General features: G+C 45.8%; 1 protein-coding gene across 5 annotated transcripts in view; it reads left to right on the forward strand.

Moving 5' to 3' along the window:
* The window catches only part of SLC1A2 (solute carrier family 1 member 2), a 143,143-nt gene that overhangs the window by 13,070 nt on the left and 107,619 nt on the right, over window positions 1-22,454 (forward strand). The window contains exon 1 of one of the 5 annotated variants that reach the window (XM_025878835.2): window positions 20,496-20,713. The exons of the other annotated variants lie outside the window; for them this stretch is intronic. The gene's annotated coding sequence lies outside the window, so the exon portion shown is untranslated. Of the gene's footprint in view, window positions 1-20,495; window positions 20,714-22,454 lie in introns of those variants that run through there. 5 annotated transcript variants of the gene reach the window in all.

Genomic DNA, 22,454 nt, shown 5'->3' on the forward strand with positions numbered 1-22,454 from the left:
ACAAATGTATTTGTCATACCAGTCATGTTCCCGTGCTCTTGTCTGGGAAAAATTACAAACTCCTGTCACTGCGGCTATCTTAAAAACGCAGTGAAGTTGAATCAGATGAGACTTTTGAGCCCCAGCCCCCCATCTTTCCCAAGGACCACCTGCCTCCTCTCAGAATGGTGTCTTTCTGGTCCTTTTCCTTGCGCCTTGTGAAGGAAAACAAGGAGAAGCTAGCGTGAATATGGTATTCAGATACAAAGAAAGATTTCTTAAGTCAAAGATAATGTTTAAATTGCATCAGTGAATAAAATCCAAGGCTCAATAGTTCAACTGCTTATAGAACTGATTTAGAAAAAGAGAAGTTACTGAAAGCTGACAACATTATTGTTAAATTAATGCTTTTTAACTTTTAAAGAGATTCTGTATGTATTTAATCATTCCCAATAGCGTTCTCCTCTCTGGCTTCCTATTCTGGTTGGAAAGAAAAGCCATGAGTCTAGAAATAATACATTTTGTAGTTGGTATATGTGTTTTCTGGGAGCCTGAATAAAAACATTTGGTGTTTCTCTATTTCCTGAAGTGAAGTTCTTCTCTGGAGTTTTCTGGTGGTGGGATACGTTGAGGGGTATTTGTTGTGCCCTGGTGGGATAAGGGAATGAAAACTCTGGCATCTTTCTTTCTTTCTTTCTTTCTTTCTTTCTTTCTTTCTTTCTTTCTTTCTTTTTTTAAAGATTATTTATTTATTTGACAGAGAGAGAAACAGTGAGAGAGGGAACACAAGCAGGGGGAGTGGGAGGGGGAGAAGCAGGCCTCCCGCGGAGCAGGGAGCCCGATGCGGGGCTCAATCCCAGGACCCTGGGATCATGACCTGAGCTGAAGGCAGACGCTTAACCACTGAGCCACCCAGGTGCCCCTGGCATCTTCTTGACTCTCAGTGAGAATTCTGAGTTGGGGGAAGGGCCAGTTTGTGAAACCCCCTTCCTGAGCCTTATGGGAAAGTCTTCAGTTGAAACCACCCTCATCATCCTAATGGCAAATGCTGGATTCCTCCTGGATTCAGGGCCAGGGCATTCACACTGCGGTGTTGGAGGTAAAAGTAGAATCAAAACAGGACACTATGTTTTCTAGTTTCCTCAGGCATGGAAGTCATTATTAGTGGGGAGGACCAAGCAGACACGGATCATGTTTTTACTTTATTTGCTTTCTCTTTCCCTCTGTAGACTCTCAGTGGGTTTCCAGGAAAGTAAAGCCCAGATCCCACACAGTCTGCCCATTGTTCTTCCGCAATCAGGACCAAACCAGTTTGTCCAGAAGGGGGCACTGTGGCGCCCCACGTAGGCTCGCTGCAGGGCAATGGTAATTTTCCTGCAGCCTGAAGCCAGAGCCAGAGGGCGAATTGCCTCTTTCCCAGGCCAACACCAGCTGTTGTCTTGGTTTTTAAGAAAGGAAGCCCTACTGCTTTGATTATTTACATTTCAAGTGACCTGGAGTTGCTAAGTCACTGAGGGGACCAGAGCTCCCTGGACCCCCCCGGCTACCCCTGGGACGAGAGGTTAAGAGCGAGAGTTGATATCCGTCTCATTTACCATCCTGGTCTTGGGTCCTCATCCACGTCATCAGCCACCTGGCTCCTCCTTGAGAGTCATCGGTGCCGATGGAAAAAGTGTCGCTGGTTCCAGAGTTCCGGTATGTCCAAACTGGTTTTGTCTGGGTTGTTGACAGACTTTTAAAGGTGAAGGGGCAACTATCTGGAAGAGGAGAGGTCTTTAACGAGGGAGCAAAAGACACTCAAGGGATTGAAAAGTACATTTTGAAAGGGCTGGAACAGCCCCCAAATAAGCAGCACGAGAATGGGAGTATGACAAGAGTGATCTCTCTTTTCAAAAGGTTTAACCAGCCACCCCAGGAGGCCAGCTTGTATTCCAAGCTCATTGGAAGCAGGCAACAAGTTTAAGACAGGCGTGAAAATGCGGTGTGTTTGTTACAGGGCGCACTCCCTTGGGAGGAGGCCAGAGAGGAGTCAGGGACGTAGGCCCATCTGTTTGTCTACAGAGGGCTTCCCTCTCTACCTTTGAGCTAGCCGCTGAGGCTGGCCAAGACGTTCCCATGTTTTCAGGCAGCAGGGAAATCACAGTTCCATCCAGCTGTGACTTCAGTGACGAATCAGAGGGCATTTTACATTACCCTTTTGTTTCTCCCGTCATGGAACCACAGGGTGTTTGTTGAATGAACACACGAAAGCAGTACAAAAAACTCCCTGGATGAGTTCTTTATGATAATAATTTCTGATTCCTCCTCCAAGAGAATCTGGGATCGAGTACAAAGAAATACAGGGAAGGTTCAGGGCCAGCTTCACGGGCCTGCAATGGGCAGTAGCACGGGGCCTGCTCTCAGAAGGGCCTGAGCTTTGGTTTAACGCTCTGCAGTCACCATCTTGAAATTCTTAACAACAAGGGGCCTCATGTTTTCAGTTAGCACTGGGCCTTGCGAGTTATGGGGCCAGTCCCGCAGGGAAGCCACACGTGTGCGGGCCTATATGAAATACTATTAATGGTGGCAATGAACATGATGGAGAGGGTGACCTTGAGGATATCTCATCTCTTGCAGTGCACTCAAATATTCCAGTAATGAGATCCTTTGCATAAAACAGCTTCTGGGCACCAGTGTTATAAGGGTGTGTTTTATACTCAGAAAGACCCACGCGAAATTTCCCGTTCCACCACTTACGAGCAGTATAACTTCAGGGAAGTTAATTAACCTCTCTGAGACTCTGAGTATTTGTCTATTACATAGAGACAATATCAGCCAGTCGATGGGGTTTGGGTGTGCAGCACTCCAGATGGTGTCTGGGACGGGAGGACCCCCAGTAGTGGGGACTGTCATTTTTCTTGAAAGAGCATTACTGTATTACTTTTAGCCTGTTGAAGTTAGCCGAGGCTATCCGCTCAGCCTCCTGACTTTGCACGTTAGATTGTTAATACTCAGTGCATACCCACAGCTATGTTTGCTAATTCTTTCTCCAAGCACCATAGGTGATAAGTCCTGGACTTCTTTGATCTTACGGGTGCTGTGTTTGTATTAGCGTTAGGTTTGTTTGAAGGTTTTTCTCCTACATGTTTTTAACCCTTGAACTCACAACACTTCTGACTCGAAATGCATGGTGGCTTTAACAGCATGCCTCTAACTCTCTGACAACCAGCCAGGCGCCCTGCACCTACCTACCTGAAATTAGTTTCAGATCCCATAAGCAGAGGGCTCAGTCCCACCAGACTGCCCCCACTTGGATGCCGGTGGGGAGCCCACGTTGTACTTCAGACCGACTGGCTGAGCATTCAGGGGGTTCCCACAACCCCCTTTGCAGGTTTGATAATGCACTAGGATGACTCACACAACTCAGGGAAACCCTTTACTTATGTCTCCCAGTTTATTATAAAGGACGCCACTCAGAAGCCGCCAAATGGAAGAGATGCATAGGAAAAGCAGTTGGGGATGGGACATGGTGCCCTCTCTGGGGGCATCACCGTCCCAGCACCTTGATGCCTTCACCAACCCAGAAGCTCCTGAAGAGTCATTTAGGATTTTCTGTAGAGGTTTTGCCTCATAGGTTGATTAAATCACTGCCCATTGGTGGTTAACCCAGTGTCCAGCTCCTCTCTCCCCAGAGGTGAAGGGGTGGGGCTGAAACATAAATAAATAAAACATAAAAAAATCGTGTGCAGCAGCTGAGCACTAAAAGATTTCTGTATGATTTTTAAAGGAAATCAAGTAGTTAGAAAGGCTTCTGTGTTTTTTTCTTTTTTCTTTTTTAAATGTTATCTCTGTTAAATTTTCACGGGACTCTGATTTTTCAGGGATGAACCTATATGATTTGTGGTAGGAGTAAAGCCAATCTGAAGGCACCGTTCTATAAGGGTGGAGAGTTTATCCATAACAAATTTATTCATTATGCAGGAAATCCACACTGGTTCGACACGAGCAAGGTTAAAAAAAAATAACACCTGTTCTGTTACTAACCGGCGATAAATATCTTTCACATTGGTATATTTCATTTCAGACTAAATGCGTATTTTTAATAAAAATGGAAGCATAGCGTACAGATTGTCTTATAAACTAATTTTTTGACTTGACAATGTGTTACGAACATCTGTTAATAAGTAAATCGATAAACTCTTTTAATTGCTGTAGTTTCCGTTTTGTGGACGTATTATCACTTTTGAAGCCAATCCCTAATCGTCAGATATTTAGCTTGTTTCAGATGCTGCACTGTTATAAAAGTCCTTGTGTATATGCCTATGCAAACCTGTCTCATTATTTCCCTGGGGTAGATTGCTAGAAGTGGAATCGCTGGGTCAGATGGTATACACGTTTGTCCTCCCCACCGTAGCTCCCAACTGTGCAGGGTCTGGGTGGGGCTAGGGGATTGGAATGACCGCAAGCAGTTGTCTTTTTGAGTCTACTTCACTGCAGTGACTGTTTTTTTTTTTTTTTTTAAGATTTTATTTATTTATTTGAGAGAAAGAATGAGAGACAGAGAGCATGAGAGGGGGGAGGGTCAGAGGGAGAAGCAGACTCCCCGCCGAGCAGGGAGCCGGATGTGGGACTCGATCCCGGGACTCCAGGATCATGACCTGAGCCGAAGGCAGTCGCTTTAACCAACTGAGCCACCCAGGCGCCCTGCGGTGACTATTAATTGTAGTTGTAATATAGAACGGCTCTGGGGTTCGCTTTAATTCCTGGCAAAACACCTGAGCCAGGTGTAGACAAAGAAATGTCTTTTCTCTGCACTTGGTTAAAAAAAATTTTTTTTCCCCCTGTCTTGGCTCTTTATATGTTATGTATCCTCATTCACATTCATCAGTCTAGACTGCAATGATCCCATTCTTTTTGTTTCAGGGCTTTTGCACAAATTGTAGAACACTCTTATGATTTCTTTTTCCATAACTGTGCAGAGGTCATACTGCGTTTTTAAGGGGTTAGCTTTCCTCCAACAAGTGCTTTTTGTAAAAAAAAAAATTTATATATATATATATATATAAATAAATAAATAAATAAATAAATAAAAAATGTGGCCCTTTTTACTGGGGCAGGCTTCTTCCCTTTTGCCGTCCTTTTGCTTCCCCTGGAAGGAGATGAACACCCCTTCTAGTTTGGAGGACGAGTAGATGGCCTGACAAGCCATGTGCAGCTGGAAAAGGCATCCTCTGCAGTGCAGACATTGCTATGCAAGGGCTGCCTCTCACGTCCTTAACCTTCCTGTCTCAAGATCCAGCCCTGCCCCTTACCCCAGCCACCTCCCTACCTCCAGTTGTGGCCATCTGGATTTTGTACCCAAGTTTTATGGAAGTGACACCTACATAAGAATCAGCAGGCAGGGAGAATCATCCAGTTTAGCTTCATTATCTGGGTAGGTCAAGCTCAGCGTTTTGGGTCCGAGTAATTAAAAGTGCTTGCTTTGGTTTCCCATCTTGGGAGATGCCTGGAGGGGGTTAAGTGTCTTTTAAAGACCAACTTTTGACTTCCTTTCGGCTGAAGGGAAGGACAGTGATTCAGGGAGTAGGGGAAGAAGAGAGGAGTGATAAAGACATGCTAAGGGTCAACGAACGTAAATGGGGTTGCTCTTTCCAGGCTGGTAGGCACAGACTGGCTGGACATTTTTATTTTGGAAGTAACTTGCAGGCTGCAAATAAATGCTCGCAATGTCTCTCCTCGAACTGGATAGTGACCCAGGCACGGGCCCGCTCTGCAGGGCTGGTGTGGCGTCCTTCCTTCCTGTTGGCAAGGTTCTGAATGGGCTCTCTCTAAAAATGCAACATACTCTGTTCTCGTGGGTTTCACAGCTCCGTGGAGCTGAGAGGAGGCTAAACTTTCTGCTGCTTAGGGTAAGACTTTGCCTTTTTTTTTTTTTTTTTTTTTTTTAGCTCTCTTAAGATGAGCTAACTCACATCACCTCTTAGAGATAGTCGGGCGGTGGTATTGTTTTTTATTACCTGACCAACCGCGGACCCCAGATATCTCTTTGATCAGGCTTTCCTTAATGCTATGTGTGGTTGCTGTAGGCTTAAGCTCCTTCACACTACTCACCATGGGTAGCACTTCAACTCTGGGCTCTGTTTCCTTGGTCAAACGCAGACCATATTTTTGTTCCATTCCCTTCAAAAGTGAGAGTGGTCAGTGCAGGTGAAATTGTACTGGAAATGAATGCCGAATGGGCTTCGATGGGATGTCAAGGAAAACAAAGTGTTTCTACTTGCTGTCACTGTGGACTGAGAATGTTCCAGAACAGTTGGTGCAGCCCCCTCATTAGGCTGAGGCCCACAGTCAAAGTGGGTTATGGAGACCTGGGTTTTAGTCCTTGCTCTGCCACTGGCTTCTGACCAGAAATCTATCTATTATATCTCATTCTTTTTCCTGCGCAGTATGTGAGCTTTAGAAGGCATGTTGCCCACTTTAACTGTGTTCTTCCCTGCACCTTGGACCTCCGGTCCCCCAGAAGCTCGCTGTTCTGGGGTCCCTGGGACTGTTGTTCCTGGGCACTATGCTGCTCCCTCTGCAGTCTTGGTGGAGGGGTGAAGTGGGGAAAGCCAAACTTCCCTTAGTTTCTCTGTCCTTAATGCCCCAGAGCCTCTCACATAGACGGGGGCTGTGAATGGACAGACTTTATCAAAGATTCGGGAACAATGAGAGGGTATAATGATTTAAAAAAAGATAACCATGAAAATCCCTATTCTCGGTGCTTAAGAGAAGAAGAATCTGAAACATTTGACAGGAGGTCTCCTAAGAGATGAGCTCATCCCCGGTGCCAGCTTGAGGTCTGAACCCAGAGGAAGAGCTCCTCTTCCAGTCCCCCTCTGGGTGAGCCACCTCTGGCTTTTGGAAAGCCCCGCTCCTGCCCACAGTGTACTGAGTGGTGTCCTGGGATCTCAGTTGCCCTCCCTGCTGCAGGACAGCTCATGCGTGTTCACTGTGGAATGTTCCTGAAGTCATCACGAATCACCGTGGAGGGCACACCCAGGAGGGCACTGTCTCTGCCCCTGACAGCGCTCCCCTCCTCCTGGGTCTCCAGGATCTCTGGGGTCCTTTCTGTCCCTATCGAACACAGCCTGTGCTTACCACCCAAGGCCCGTGGCTCCTGAGGACAACAGCGGTCCCCGCAGGCAGTTCACCCTCCCTACCTACCGGGAAGAGAAATGTTCTGCTCAAAATCCAACATACTCTGCAGCTCTGTCCTCCAAGGAGCACAGAGAGTGAGCTTTACTGTGCATCATGTTCTCCTCACCTTCCGTGTCATGCCCAGCGGCGTGACTGTGCACTTGAGCCAGGACTCCATACCGTGCCTGACCGAACTCGGGGCCATTTGGCCCTGGTCATTTCCATGAACTAGATCAGAATCTCCAGGCCTGAATTTTCCTGGAATTCTGTCCTGTTCTTGACTGGTGGGACGGTGGCCTTCCAGCAGATGAAGAGGAATACAGGTGTGACAGTGACATGAACTCTCTGGGGAAAAGAGAAGAGGTCGGCCCACCTTAACTGTTCTGGCTTTTTCGGCCGAGTCACCCAGTCATTTTCTACAGATCAAAAAAAAAAAAAAAAGTTCATGCTCCTTTGACTGAAGTTCAGGAATTTTTATTTTAATCGGCAGAGTTGAATTAGCTATTTGCATTCCCATATATTTGAAAAGTGGCCTTTCGCCCCAGTGGGCTCAAGCTGCTGGATCTGCATGTGCAGCATCCAAGGACACTCACGTCATGGGGGGTCAGGGTGAGGCGGGGCTCAGCGGTGCCTGATCCAGCTAGCGTCTCTGATGCTACAGAGGGCGCACACCTGGCTGAGGGCGCGTTCGGGAGATGAGCGTGCACCTCAGGCCTTCACTGCAATGTGGTGAGCCGACCCCGTCACCACTACATAGCTGGGCGGTGGCTGGAAGGATCACATCCTGGGAGCTTTATACAAGACAGAGGAGTTTACCTCTCCAACTAAGTTAGACCTCGGGGTTTGCTCGGGATTTGTTCAGGGGCTAGGGCAGGAGTTGGTGATAGAAAGGGAGTAAGCTTGCAGATGGCTAAGGGAGGAAGGGCTCCACTGAGTGGGCTGGAGAGCGCTGGGTCTCAAGGGTCATGGGGCCTCTTCTAGCATTCTCAGGAGAACAAAGCTGGGGCAGGGTGGGGGGAGCAAGAGGGGCGCCTGGGTGGCTCAGTCGTTAAGTGTCTGCCTTCGGCTCGGGTCATGATCCAGGGTCCTGGGATCGAGCCCCGTGTCGGGCTCCCTGCTCGGCAGGAAGCCTGCTTCTCCCTCTCCCACTCCCCCTGCTTGTGTTCCCTCTCTCACTGTTTCTCTCTCTCTTTCTGTCAAATAAATAAATAAATAGATAAATCTTAAAAAAAAAAGAGGAAATGGGTAGAAACACATGTTAATGAAAGGGAGTCTCTATTCTCTCTCATCTTTTAAGACCAGAACATTTTATTTTATTTTATTTATTTTTTAAAGATTTTATTTATTCATTTGAGAGAGAGAGAGACAGAGAGCACAAGAAGGGGGAGAAGGAGAGGGAGAAGCAGGGATCCCGCTGAGCAGGGAGTCCAACATGGGGCTCCATCCCAGGACCCCGGGATCATGACCTGAGCCAAAGGCAGATGCTTCACCGACTGAGCCACCCAGGCGCCCCAAGATCAGAAAATTTTAGACTACAAACCTTCATAATGTCTTTTAAATATCCACATGCCATTTTAGGAGGCATGTTTTATTCATATTTATCATGATTTTCATGGTTTTGGTGGAGGGGTTCACAAATTACTAAAGGGAATGTTCAAAATTCAGAGGAAAAGGGTCTTGGCTGGTGACTTTTTTTTTTCAGATTTGTAAAACATCCTTTACATTTTATCTGAATGCTTCTTTCTGGTTACCAAATCCTGATTTGGTTAAAAGCTTAGCAATGAATACCATTTTGGGGATTATTTGTGCCGTCTCTGCTCTAGACAGTAAGGAGCAGAAAGAAGGGAAGGGTGGGCTGTCCTCGCTGTGGGTCACCTGCAGCCAGTTGGCTTTGCAGTGACCAGGGAAGGGACTCCTGTGTTAGCAAGATCAGGGGCTGGACTGGCCTCTGTCTTCAACCCAGGCAGCTTTAGAAATCAAGGCTCTCCTGAAATACCACCCCGACCCCTAGCTCAAGTCACAGTACAATGTGGTACCATTCATTGATTTAACAGACACTCCGGGAGTGTCTGGCCCTCCACCAAGTGTTAAAGAGTGGCCTTCTGTGAGCTGGGTCAAATACAGCCACCATCTGGCGGCCACTTGGAGCCTGGAGGCCTGACACCCTGGAGTTAGTGCACCTTGGTCTTCTGCTGCCTGCTATCCTCATGCCCTAAAACCTTAGTACAAGGCACTTGGCACCAAGAAGGAGCTAAGGATGGCTGAATCTAGGACCAGCTACTTACTGGATGAGTGACTTAGCCTCAGAGCCTCAGGTTCTGTCCCTACTAGAAAGTAGAAATGAATAGCATCAACCTGCAGGGCTGTAATGAAGGTCATCTGTCATATGACCAGTGCTGGAACAAGTAGGTGCTCAGAAAAAGGGGGCTGTTTTAAGATGTATTATCATTCAAGCACAGTTGTGCTTACTATCCCTCTGGGACACCTAAAACTGACACTTGAGATAGATAAAACCTTCAAAATGTGTCAATCCTACCTTTAGGCACGCCCCCCCCCCCTCAAGTACACGTGTATCCCGCCGTTGCCGAATCTCCCAGAAAAGGAAATCCTGAGGATGCCAAGTCTGGATGGACACTGGGAAGGACTCGGGGCTTCCCTGGTAGGTGGCTTTCCAAGCCCTTCCATCGCCACTGGGGGAAGACTCGGGGGAACCGAGGGGGCCTTTATTGAGCAGCTAAAAGGTGGCACTTGGGAGCTCAAACTCTCTGATGTGCTTGGCCGGGCAAGCAGAAGTAGAGCAACAACCTCAGGAGGAAAAAACCCCTCTGGTCCTGGGAATTCCTAATAGTTGGTGTGGGATGGCCGGCGCAGCTGCGGCGTCAGGCTTCCTCTGCTCTCGGCTGGTGACTTCCACCACCCAGGGCGCAGGAGGGCGCTGCAGCCCCACTTTTCTGCAAAGACAGAGGGAGGCCCTCCCGGGGTTTCCAGACTGAGGCTTGAAAGATCCCCGGTTTCCTTTGTGCTTGCATGATTTCACATTCTCTGTGCCTTCCTAAGTGGAAATCCGCGGGGACCTAAAAAAACAAACAAAAACCCCAGAAAATGTGCATGGTTTCTTCAAACCAGGAAACTTAAAAAAATTTGCAAGAAATATGTTTTCACTGTAACAAAAATTTAAAAGTACATATCGGCCAAAAAGTAATTCCATACACCCCTTGAGAATAGCCTTCAACACACACACAGACACACACACACACACACACACACACACACAATTGGACAGTTATAAGTGATTTTTACTTATTTACCAAAATAAGGCATCACTCTGCAAACGTTTTTGCTTTTTCCTTAACAATAGCCCCAGGACACTTTTTCAGTCTTTCCCACATTTATTATTTTTTTTTTCCAGAGTGACTTTGTTTAGATATCTGGGGCCATCAATTCTGAGGTTTGAAGCCCTAAGGTATCAAGATTGAAAATGAAAAACAGGGCCTCTGAAATGAAAGTTTCTAACTGAAGTGAAGAGAGGCTTAAAATGATTATGCTTTGGTCTCTCCAGGAGCAGCGTCTGAGCAGTCTTTATTTGCATGATGGGTGGGAGGCAGGCGACATTTCCTAAAATGAAAAGAGCAGTTACAACCTTTAAATTCCCTGAGGGGGGCGGGAAATTCCCTGAGGGAGGTTCCCCCCCCCCCCCCCACGCCAAGATGGTCCTGTCTCTCTCTGGACTGGTTGGTATTCAGATGGGCCAACTGGTTCTGCCAGCAACAGAGGTGCAATTTAACACTGTGTCTAGCTCGGAAGGGGTGGTCTGGGGTAGGGGAGATGCGCAGGAAGTAGAAATGATAGCACAGGCTTTGTTATCAGATGAGCAGAGGTTCAAATCCCAGCTGTTTCTTGTTGCCCAGCTGGGTGACCTTGGGCCAATTACTTAATCCCTTAGAGCCTTATTTGTAAAACGTGGTAAGAAAAGTCCTCTTGCAGGATGGCTATGAGTACCAAGTCAGTAGCATGTTTATATAGATCCATGGCCTGGCACAATGACTGGCCGATAATAAGCACCCAGTGCTCTGTTAGGGGTCAGCAACTCCTGCAAAGGCCCAGACACAAATATTTTACACTTTGCAGGCCGTAAAGCCTCTGTTGCAACTGCTCACCAATAGGTAAATAAGGGTGTGCGGATGTGTTCCAGTAAGAGTGTATTAACAAAAACAGATGGCACGGTGGGGTGGACCCAAGGGCAAGGGTTTGCTGACCTTGCACTGGGTCCATGCCGTCCCCTAGAAATAGAATGTGAGCCTCATCGGTAATAATTTTTCTTTTAGCCACAGGAAATAAAGCAAAACGGCTGAAATTTGTTTCAGCAATAGACTTTATTTACTTTAAATGATCCCAACTATGATTGTCTCAGCATGGAATCAATACAAACAATCACTAATGAGGTATTTTACTTTATTTATTTTTTTAAAGATTTTATTTATTTAATTGACAGAGAGGGACCGCGAGAGAAGGAACACAAGCAGGGGGAGTGGGAGAGGGAGAAGCGGGCTTCCCACAGACAGGGAGCCCGATGTGGGGCACAATTCCAGGACCATGGGATCATGACCTGAGCCGAAGGCAGACGCTTAATGACTGAGCCACCCAGGCGCCCCGGTATTTTACTTTAAATTCTGGTGTTATTTAAACACATCTGCGGTGTATTTTAAACTTAACGGCACAATCTCATTTCATACCGGTCACATTGCTGGTGTTTGCTAACTTGAACGCCTGGTTCAAGTGTTGCTTAGCACAACTTCTCCATCTGCAGGTCATACGATTTAGTGGGTCGAGAAACCGACTTACTAGACAAAAGTCAAGTTACAAACATGAACTAGAGGAGAACGGAAACCATCAGAGTCTGTAGCCTATAGAAAGGAGATGGGTTATTTCCTGCAGTTTGGTGTGTGCGTGCTTGTGTGTGTGCTGGACCGTGAGGAGAAACATGAAGACGTCTTTCTTTCTGGGGATTGTTGTCAAACATGTTTGAAATTCACTGCTTTACCTACTCAAGTGTTTTGCGTTTTGTTTTGGTTTTGTTTTAAATCAGGCTCACTGTGGTGTTTCGCTTCTTCCTTGCTCAGGCTGTGCTGGTGGTGATGGAATGAGCGAATGAGTGACACCAGCCAAACCAGTTACTAAATGTCACGCTGACCATTTAAAATGTACAAATCATCAATCACAGAACACTACATCAAAAACTAATGATGTATGGTATGGTGACTAACATAACACACAAAAAAATGAATAACCCCCTGAAAAAATTTTTAAAAACTATACAAATCACCATCCCCAACTTTCAACTCTACTACTTCCAATATTTCGTTTCAAAGAATCCTCATTTTATAGAGAGCAAAGTTAAACCCAGAGAGGTGAAATGCTCAGTTCAGACCCAAACCCCCAGTGGTGTTTTGGGATGAGAATTAGGAAACTCAGGAGCCCGGCTCGAGAACAGCTCCTTCCTCCCCTGCTGGTGCTCCATCTCTGGGCACCGATGGAAAACTGGGTTAATTCACCCAGTGGTTCAAGTGTCATGAGTCATTTTTGCTTGGAATTTTTGAATATATAAAACAAAGTTAAAGAGATACTGCTTTCAAGTGTTTCATTATCTTCTTGATTTTTTTCATTCTTCCACAGATTTTTCTGAGCCTCCAAAAACAAAGGTGAAGAAGGTTCAGAGTCTGTGCTTAAATAGCTCACAATGCGGGGGTGGGGATGAGGGATGTTATCTTTTTGTAAAAACAAATCTAGGATGATTCAGAGTGAAGCAGAGAAGAGCTTGTTGTTGTGTCTGGCTCTTAATTCCACTCAAGATGAAAGTAGGAAACTGATAAAACTCACCTTTCTCCCTCCTGTTCTTGAGCTATGTGATGAAAGACATTTAAAATATTTTTTATAGTGAAAAAAAACTTTTTAAAGATTTTATTTATTTATTTAACAGAGAGAGACACAGCGAGAGAGGGAACACAAGCAGGGGGAGTGGGAGAGGGAGAAGCTGGCTTCCCGCGGAGCAGGGAGGCCGATGTGGGGGGCTCGATCCCAGGACCCTGGGATCATGACCTGAGCCGAAGGCAGACGCTTAACGACTGAGCCACCCAGGCGCCCCTATAGTGAAAAAATTTTAAGGCCCATTTTCCTGAAATAAATTCTGAGTAAGTCTCACCCCCTAAGTGGGTTCTGTTTTCTCCCTTTCCCACAGGATTGGTATGAGGGACAACACAGATTTTGCAGTAAAATTGACTTGGGTACCAAATTCTACCTGCTCCATTTCTAGGCTTTGACTTGGCCATGGTCTCTAAAGACTCAGCTTCCTTATCTGTAAAATGGGGGTGATTTTGGCCTCATGAGGTTGTGGTAAAGATTGGGGGGGGAACATGTTAAGAGAAAAAAAAAGTTAAAGCATGGGAAAATGCTTTTCTGGATGGATTTTTGATAGGAATCAGTGTTCAGAATATAACAAATTGAGTATAAAGTGATGTCATATTTTCACTTCCTCCTCCTTCCAGAAGGGTGCAGTGTGAAGCCAAGAAATGTACTTTCTGTCCCCTATTTTCTTGTCCTGATAGTTAATGACTTGGAGATGTCATTTTTAAGATAGTTTTTCTCCGCCCATTCATATTTCACTCACACATAGACTGTTGCTGTCAGGAGTTCAACATTTGTGAAAAAATAGCCACATTTTTTGGACGCTTATTTATTTATTTATTTTAAACAAAAAAGGTCTTTTGGTTGTTGCCATGACAGCCAAACACTCTGCTGTCAGCTATCCAGGGATGAATTATTGATGATCTTTGTTCAGGACATCATCAGTAAACACACTCATCCTCCAGGGGAAGGTAATAGGGCTCTAATAGCAAGAGCAATCACAGTGCTGGGCACTCAGGGATGTGCTTGCCTCCTCATCCCGCCCATGGGGAAGGATCTGGGTGAGCCAGCCATTTGCCTGGGATCTTCTTCTGCAGCCAAAGACCCTAATTCTCCTGGCATTTTTTTTCGGGTTACGTAAAAGGCTGGGTGCCTGTGTCACTTTTCCAGAAGCAGGATGCTTAAATTGGCACTTTCTTTCATTCCCAGAAAGATTTGACCCATTCCTGCTCAGATAATCCTGCCCACAAATGAAGACAGCCATGTACGACGATTAGTTGACCAGGAACAGATTCATATACCAGTTCCGTGAGAGAATGGGGGCGGCCGCTGAAAGAGGAGAAAGTCAGAAAGTCAGAAAGTGTGTGTTTGGAATTTACAGAGATATAAATGACTGCCCTCGTTTTTACTTAAAAATAAGAAGCACAGCATGTTAGCTCTGAGTAAGCTTGTCAGAGGGTAATTTTAAGGCAACTTACTTAAACTTTCCAAGGCTCAGTTTCCACACATATAAAATGGGTTTAATGATAGAACCAAATCTCTTAGGGCTGGTTGTGAGGATAAATGCATAGAAAGTGTGTGGAGCAGTAGCCCCTTCCTGTGTTAGCTGTTGTGGTAAAATGATTGCTATCTAAGTCATGTATCAATATTTCTCTAATGTAGGCAAATCTCCTAAAATCTATTAGGATATTCAAAACACAACCTTTTAAAGCTAATTTTATTTTCATTTTCACAGGCAAATGTTGATTTTCTTTTGCTTTCTTCCACAAGAAAATGCTTGAAGCCATCCAAGTAATAACATATGCCTGTCTTCGCTTTCGTGTTGAGATTTGGCTGACATGAACGTCCCTGAATTTTGTGGCAGTGGTGGCTGAGGGCGTCCATGTCTGAAAATATCTAGAAAATGTATATATTTTAGAAGAGACAGTTCCTCATCTGAGACAGGGAATGAGCGAGGCGTGGGAGAGAAAAAGCCTGGAGAGAGAAAATTCATGGAGAGAAAAGCCTGGTGGTGTGAGAGAAACGTAGCCAGGAGCGTAATTGAGGCCCAGAGAAAGTTTTCGCAGGTGCCCTTATGCCTTCCTTTCTGTATTCTCTGTGTAAATTCTTCTAATTCTGATGAGATAAATAACTCTAGGGTCAAGATTTAAAAAAAAAAATTATAGAAGTTTGGTGAGAAGATGCTAAGAAGAATCCAGGGAACCAGAGAGGAATGAAACCAAGCTCTGTGTCTTGGAAGGAACACACCTTGGGGAAAGAGCCAGCTGGGAAAGCAGAAGGGCTGTGGCTCCCTGTGGAATTGGCCTTCCGAGATAAGTTACAGGTCCCAAACAGGTGGATCTTTAAAGTATTGAGAAAAGATCATTTTCACTGCCCGTTATGCCCCTGCGCAGGATCCTCTGTCTGGGAAGCATGGGAGGCACAGCACTGCGAAACTGTAGGCTTTCGAACCCAACAGACTAGTTGTGTGACCTTGGAGAAATGCCTGACCTCTCTGAGCCTCAGCTGGCTCGTCTGAGGAAGGAGAGACAATCGGATTTTCCCTGAATGAGGCTGAAATGAGAACCAATCTGTGACACGTTTGTCATATTGTAGGCCCTCAAGTGTGATTCTACTTCTGTCTGTTGAACAAGCTTCCTAATTTATAGAGGGGAGGGCAGGGATGGTCTGAGCTGGGAGATTTACTCGCCTAAGTTACAAGTTAGAAAGGAGTGAAGGGGAGAGCTTTCGTTTCTGGATATTTCTATCTCACTCTCATTAGTTTACTCTGAGGCCCACATATGGTATGACCTTGTCAACCACTCAGTATGTGGGTAAATTTTTATTGTCATACTTTTTTAGTTTATCCTTGTATAAATGACATATTTCTGGAAAATTTGACTGAACGCCTGTCTGTAGGCAGACGGTTGGCTGTTTGGCTCACAGGAGAGTAGGGAAAGCCGTGTTGCCCTGAGACTCTGTGGCTGGGGGCTTCCTGGCCATGGCATATCACCTTGACCTCTCCAGGCTTTTTCTCCCCTTGTTCCATATGTAAAATATGAGGTTGATGATTAAGTTTTAAAAATCCTTTTATATCCCTCCAATTCTGTGGTTCAAGTCCTCAGTTCTTTGTATAATTTTCTAATAGCACCAGCAGATAAATGGCCAAACTTCTGTGATGGTGTTTTTCTCCCCAGGTTGGTAAATCTGAACGTCCGGAAGTTGGGACAGTGAGGACTATGGCACAGTGGCGTGTATGGATACATAACTCAGCAAGCGAGCGAGCTTCAGCGTCGAATCAGTGTTCTCTAATCCACTGGGCCTAAAGCTGAAACTGTCGGAGACTTGTTTAGGGTTCTTGGATGCAACATGTACTTGTCTTTTTGAGTTATGCCCATATGCTGTCCAGATGGCCTCTGGGTTGGTCTTCCTTATTCGAGAAGGAGGAGGGTCCTGTTCACTTATCTATATAATACTTTTCTAAAACTCACAGGATTCTAAGGATGAGGTCAGAATTCCGCCAAACCAGGAGTAAGCCACATGGATGAGAAAAATCATCTTCCACATGGGATCTGAGGTCATCCAGGGTTTGACAAATAAATGTTTTTACACATTTCTGTTAAAATATTTATAGTATTACGCTATCCTTTCAAAAAATCATTCCTGGCTCGACCTGACCGGTCATCCAACCACTGGTCCAAACTGCATTTGACAAAAGAGCTTCTATTATTATTTTGTTTCTTGTTCTTGGATCCCATGAGATTTCTGTACCTCATGATACCATGTTCTCCTTTTTTGTTTCGTGTAAGTGCATTTTTTTCTTTTAAGCAACCAGATAACTCCTGAGTAGGACAGTGGAGGAAGATGGTGGATCATTGCTAAACTTTATTGGGTTGTGGTAATACAGTTTCTCAACGGCCCCCCCCTTTTTTTTTTAAGATTTTATTTATTTGAGAGAGAGAGAGAGCATGAGAGAGAGAGAGAGAGAGCACACAAGCAGGGGGGAGGGGTAGAGGGAGAAGCAGACTTCCCACTGAACAGGGATCCTGATGTGGGACTCGATCCCAGGACCGTGGGATCATGACCGGAGCTGAAGACTGAGCCACCCAGGCGCCCATCAGCAGGCCCTTTTATCCCGTTAACTGGTGGTGCTCCAAACAAGCCACTGGACGGCTGCCTTCCCTTCAGCCCTAAGAAACTCGGTGGGTCTGGTGTGAAGGGAGATGTCACGTGTGAGAGGGTATCATGGTGGCCGCTTCTCAGAACACTAGCACTGCCCTCTGGAATCTTACTGGGCACATTCAACAGACATTGATCAAGCGCCCACTGTGCATCAGGCCCTTTGATAGGTGTGACAAAGGAATAAGACAGGGTGCTTACTTTTAAGTGGTTTATACCGTAAAGAGAGCAACAGTGTGTACAGAACATACTCTGCCAGGCATTGTTTTAAATGCTTCATGTAGGGCGCCTGGGTGGCTCAGTTGGTTAAGCGACTGCCTTCGGCTCAGGTCATGATCCTGGAGTCCCTGGATCGAGTCCCGCATCAGGCTCCCTGCTCGGCAGGGAGTCTGCTTCTCCCTCTGACCCTCCCCCCTCTCATGTGCTCTCTCTCTCTCTCTCATTCTCTCTCTCTCAAATAAATAAATAAATAAAATCTTTAAAAAAAAATAAATGCTTCATGTATGTTAGTTCATGTGACATTTAGAATGACCCCACGAGGGCAGCATGATTATTATCATCCCTGTTCTAGGTGGGGAAACTGAGGCACAGGGAAGTTAAGTAACTTGCTCAGGTATGCAGCCTGTGAGCAGCAGAGCCTGAATCCAGCCCCAGGCAGTTGACTCCAGAGTCCGGCCTCCCTCCCCAGCTCACAGGCCCTTTGCTCTGATGACCCCAGTGACATCATCTCCTTAATCCTTGTCAACTTTTTCTTCAGGCTGCTGCTCTCTTTCATAACAAGGGTTAGAAAAATAGTGTTGCTCAAAGCAAAACAAACAACAGACACCTTTCAATCCAAAAGGCACAAGGCAAAAATCTAAACAAAAAATAAGATCACTCATAATCCCATTCTGGTTCTCATTTTAGTTTATGTCCTTTCAATCTATGTGATTTGTTATTTTTGTGGAAATCTACATTTTAAAGTCTGCACTTTTCATTGAGGATTGTGTCAGGTTTTCTTTTTCTTTTTCCCACTCTATTCTTTCTTGACATAACTCTAATGACTTCATTGCTTTGAGTGTTTTAAAATCATAGTTAACCAGACATTGACACCAATCTCTTTTTGCTGGGCATTTACTTACTTCTGACATTTCACTGTCATAAGCCACATGGTCTTGCACAACTTTGTATATACATTTTTTTCATATATGTTTGATAATTTCCTTAGGTGGTTGGAGGCTTTTAACTTTTGTCATATTTGGGTGGAGAAAGCAGAATCAGATTTCAGAATCAGGTTCAAAAGGACATCTAAGTTCTTTTCACTCCTGAAGAGCTGGAAATAGTAACAGTAAGCGTCTGAAGCATGCTGCAAGCCATTCATCTTCTGCTTTTTAGGAGAAATGGGAAAACTTAAGATTTGGGCTTTTGGAATTATAGGGCATCTTCTTCCTGACAAATGGATTCATGATTCTAGCAAGGGTTAATGAAACCAAGATGTAGCTGGTCGTGAAGAATCACCCAGTTGGGATGATGGAGAAATGAACACATGAGGATCAGAAGACACAGAACAGGTTCAGCAGGAACTTTGCAGAAGTGGAAATATAGAGAGGCTGACAGGCCAGGAGGGAAAACACAGTGTGAGAGGTAAACGGGAGGTAAAGGTCCGTCAAGCAGCGGGCAATTCCATGGAAAGGGAGCCATTCACAGTGGTTGAACACCAACTTCACAGCTACATAGAGTTGAGTCTGAAGCCTGACTCTCCTTCTGACTTGCTGTGTGTCAGCACAGCACTCAGTCTTTCTGAGCTTCAATATCTTCATCTATAAAATGGGCATGTTTTAGTTCCTGCTTCACAAAGTTGTTGTGAGGGTTTACTCAGACTGTGTAAGTAAAAGTTTAACTGCTTGTGTGATGGCTGCTTTGTGCAGGGCATTGGACTATTCCGTGTTCATTATGTTTATCAGCATCAACATGACTGTGGGGAGGGGATCATGTGGTGAGAGATCAGGGCTCATGCACTGCGGAGGACCCTGCAAACCACTGGGGAAGTTTTGCTTTTTTGGGAAAGACAAGAAATTAAAGGGTGCCATGTGACATTTATGAGGAATGAATGTTACACTTTATCTTCCTGAAGGACAAAGGAGGATCATCTTGGAATTTCCCGTCTGCTTTCTGAAGCAAACCAGGGCAGTTTGGGGGCCTTTGCTGAGGGGCCGGTGTCCTCTTCAGCAAGGTGGGCATGACTAGATAGGCTTATGGCTTCTACTTCAACATCTCTCTGGCATTTAAAAAAAAAAATCACATTTAGAGCTCGCTCTGTATTAAGATTCTTTTGGGTGCTTTCCTCAAAGGTAAAGAAGGGGGGAACTTCATTGGCTCAGGTCCCTGGGATTTCTAGGGATTCAGTGGCTGCAGACAGAGCAGGAGAGAGGGCTCAGATGTTGTCCTTGAGATGCTCTTTCCCTTCCCACCTCTTGGCTGGGCTTTCCTGGGTATCCTTGTTTCAGGGACCAATGTGTCCTGCAGCTCGAGGCTTACAGCATCCTCACAGGTAATGATGCCAGCAATAAGAAGTACCTCCTTTCTGCTGCTCCCAGGAAAAGGCCCAGGGAACCGTGTCTTGAGCTGGATTTCGCAGGAGTCGCACCCCCATTCCTGGGCTGGCCACCGTAGGAAAGGCTTGTCTGATTGGCCAGGTCTGGGTCCCTGCGTTCACCTCTGCGGAGCCACTGGAAGGGGTGGTTCCCCAAAGAGATGCTGGAAAGACAAAAAGCAAAGAAAAGAGGGCAAAGGAAGGAAGGGAGGGAGGGAGGAAGGAAAAAGGAAGGGAACTATAGGGCTATCACAAACTCCGAAGTATCTTACAATTAGTTGCCTTACACCCGTGCTCTGCAATGCTCATTTCCAGCTTGGTTTATCAAGGACTTTTTTCTTGTCTTTTCCACCTCTGCCCCCACATATGGGTGATTTTTAAGTCAAGTGTGCTTTTCATCACCTGAAGCTTCAGCAGTTGCTGGGAAGCCCGCTTCTTTAAGCTTAGGGGGTCATTAGTAGCCTATCAGCCACCCTGTGCAGCTCAACTTCTCCCTGCAGACTCTAAAAATACCCAGAGGCACTCAAAACAAACAGCGAGGCGCTGTGTGCGCAAGCGCGGGCACATCCCGTCCGGCTCTCCGAACCGCCTTAGCACCGCCGCTGCGGAGAGAGCCATCGGCTCGCGCGGCGGCTCTGTTCTTTATTTTTTACTTTTCGTTGTGGCTTACCTATGCTGCTGTTTATGCAGAGGAGAAAGAAAGTGTTGTTGATGGAACAGAACTGACGGAAGAAAGGGAAAGAGGGAGACAGACTCCAAACTTGTTCCCACTGTGTTTTTGCAGCTTGCCGTAGACCTGAACTAGGATGTGGCAAGAGATCAGACCAGTCCAGGGAGCAGCCAAGATTAGCTGGGATTTAAAATAAAACCCTTTAACAGGAGGTCACCTAGAATAACGCTCACGTATGTATCCGTGAAGAGGCCTGAGGACCATATCCGGAGAAGGTTAGTGCTGACAAATGAGCCCCAGGGCCACAACCCAGGGTGGCTTTTCAAAGGCAAAGCAAAAATCAGTGCCCTTTCCGTGGAATTCTTAGGTGCAGTTGAGCCATCCAGGGAATCGAGGTTTTCTTGTTTCAAGGAGGTGTCCCATTTCATGGAGCCGAGTTGGCTTCATCTGCCCTGTGTCTAACACTATGGGGACCTGCCTGGCGCTGATTGTCTTATCAAACCCATGAGCACTTGAGTTTTTTGGAACCTGGCCAAGGGATTAAATGATAACAGTAGACGGGTTATGAAAATATGTGAGTCATTACAGATGTGACCTTTTAAAGATTGCCTGCAGAAATCAGATGTCTCCTTAACAAGGTAATGAACCTTGTCATTAAGCATGCAAGTAGTCTTTTGCTGTTGGTGCTTAAGTGAAATCTAGTAGATGTCCCTCGTGATGATCATGGAAAGGAGAAAGAAAATACACAGCTTTTTTTTTTTTTTTTAAGCAACTCTATGGACGTGTGGACTACAGGGAACATTTGTTTTAGCTATTGGGGATTGCCACGCGATGAATAGATTGCCCAGAAGTTGCTCTCAAGCAACTTTTCAGTTGGCTGGTTTTATGGCAGGATTCTGGGATTTAAATTAAAAAGTTAAGCCTTGTAGGGTAAGCATGAGTAAGTTCTTGGGACAGAATGTACTCAGCATTGTTTCCATCCATACGTGAGTGGAGGAAGCGTATGTACCCTGGACATATGCTTCTCATTGGAAAACGCGATCAAATGTCTCTCTCTAAACTGGCTCTCCAAGAAAGTCCTTGGCACCTTCTCAAGCCTTAAGTGAAGGCTTCTAAGCTCCCAAATTGCTAGGTGGTCTGTCCCAAGGAACATGTCAGAGGCAGGGGCGCCTTGCTCTTTGTGGGTGGGAGTTTGCTCATCCAGGATTCCGTGCCTGCCTTCTTTAAAAAAAACCTGCATTGTTTATTTCAGTGGGATTGCCTAAATGTGGCAGAGGCTTTGAATAGTTTTGTGAATCTAGGCAGCTGTAATTGCGGTGTTAGTAATAATAATAGCAGCCGTAACAGGAGCTGACATTTCTATAGCGCTTTCTGTGTGCCAGGCTGTTCTCTGTGTCACAGATTCTAACGCACTTAATCCACAAACAGTGGGGCTACAGATTTATCTCTCCATCCCCCCCTGCTCCTTCCACGGCTACAACTAGCCAGGTTGGCTATGCGCCCTTTCCAAGACCAGCTGTCAACTGCATCCATCAGACCTGACTTTGAACACCGTTGGATTGAAGAGAGCCACAGGTTGTGTATTTGTTTGGACACAAGCTTGCCTTTTACGCTTTTGGGGGTTTTGTGAGCAGTAAATCCAAAGCACACCATTTATCAGTCCCACGAAGAGATTCCGTTACAGGCAAAGACCCATTTTGCCCACCCCCCGCCCCGGGCCTTCTTGAACACATTTGAAAGGTTCTTATTTTATGCTCAGTGGTTAAACTTCATGGAAAAGAAGTGGACTGTTAGAGTTGCTCATAAAGACACAAATGGCCCATGTGAATGGGAAGGGGGAGCTCTTTTGGAGAGAAAGATTTTTCACAAACCAGACCAGGTGTGTGACAACTTCAGACTGCTTCGGGTCAGTCAGCGTTAATGTCCTCCTTTTTTGGCCTTTCCTCTGCCTTTGATGGAAGATGCGTGATGGGCAGCAGCAAGCTGCTTTAAGATTGCGGTCTTCCTAGGAGGCAG

Source organism: Callorhinus ursinus, unplaced genomic scaffold (assembly GCF_003265705.2).
Source record: "Callorhinus ursinus isolate GAN/ISIS: 27379988/994484 unplaced genomic scaffold, GSC_fseal_2.0 scaffold21, whole genome shotgun sequence".
In the NCBI taxonomy this organism is placed as follows: Eukaryota; Metazoa; Chordata; class Mammalia; order Carnivora; family Otariidae; genus Callorhinus; species Callorhinus ursinus.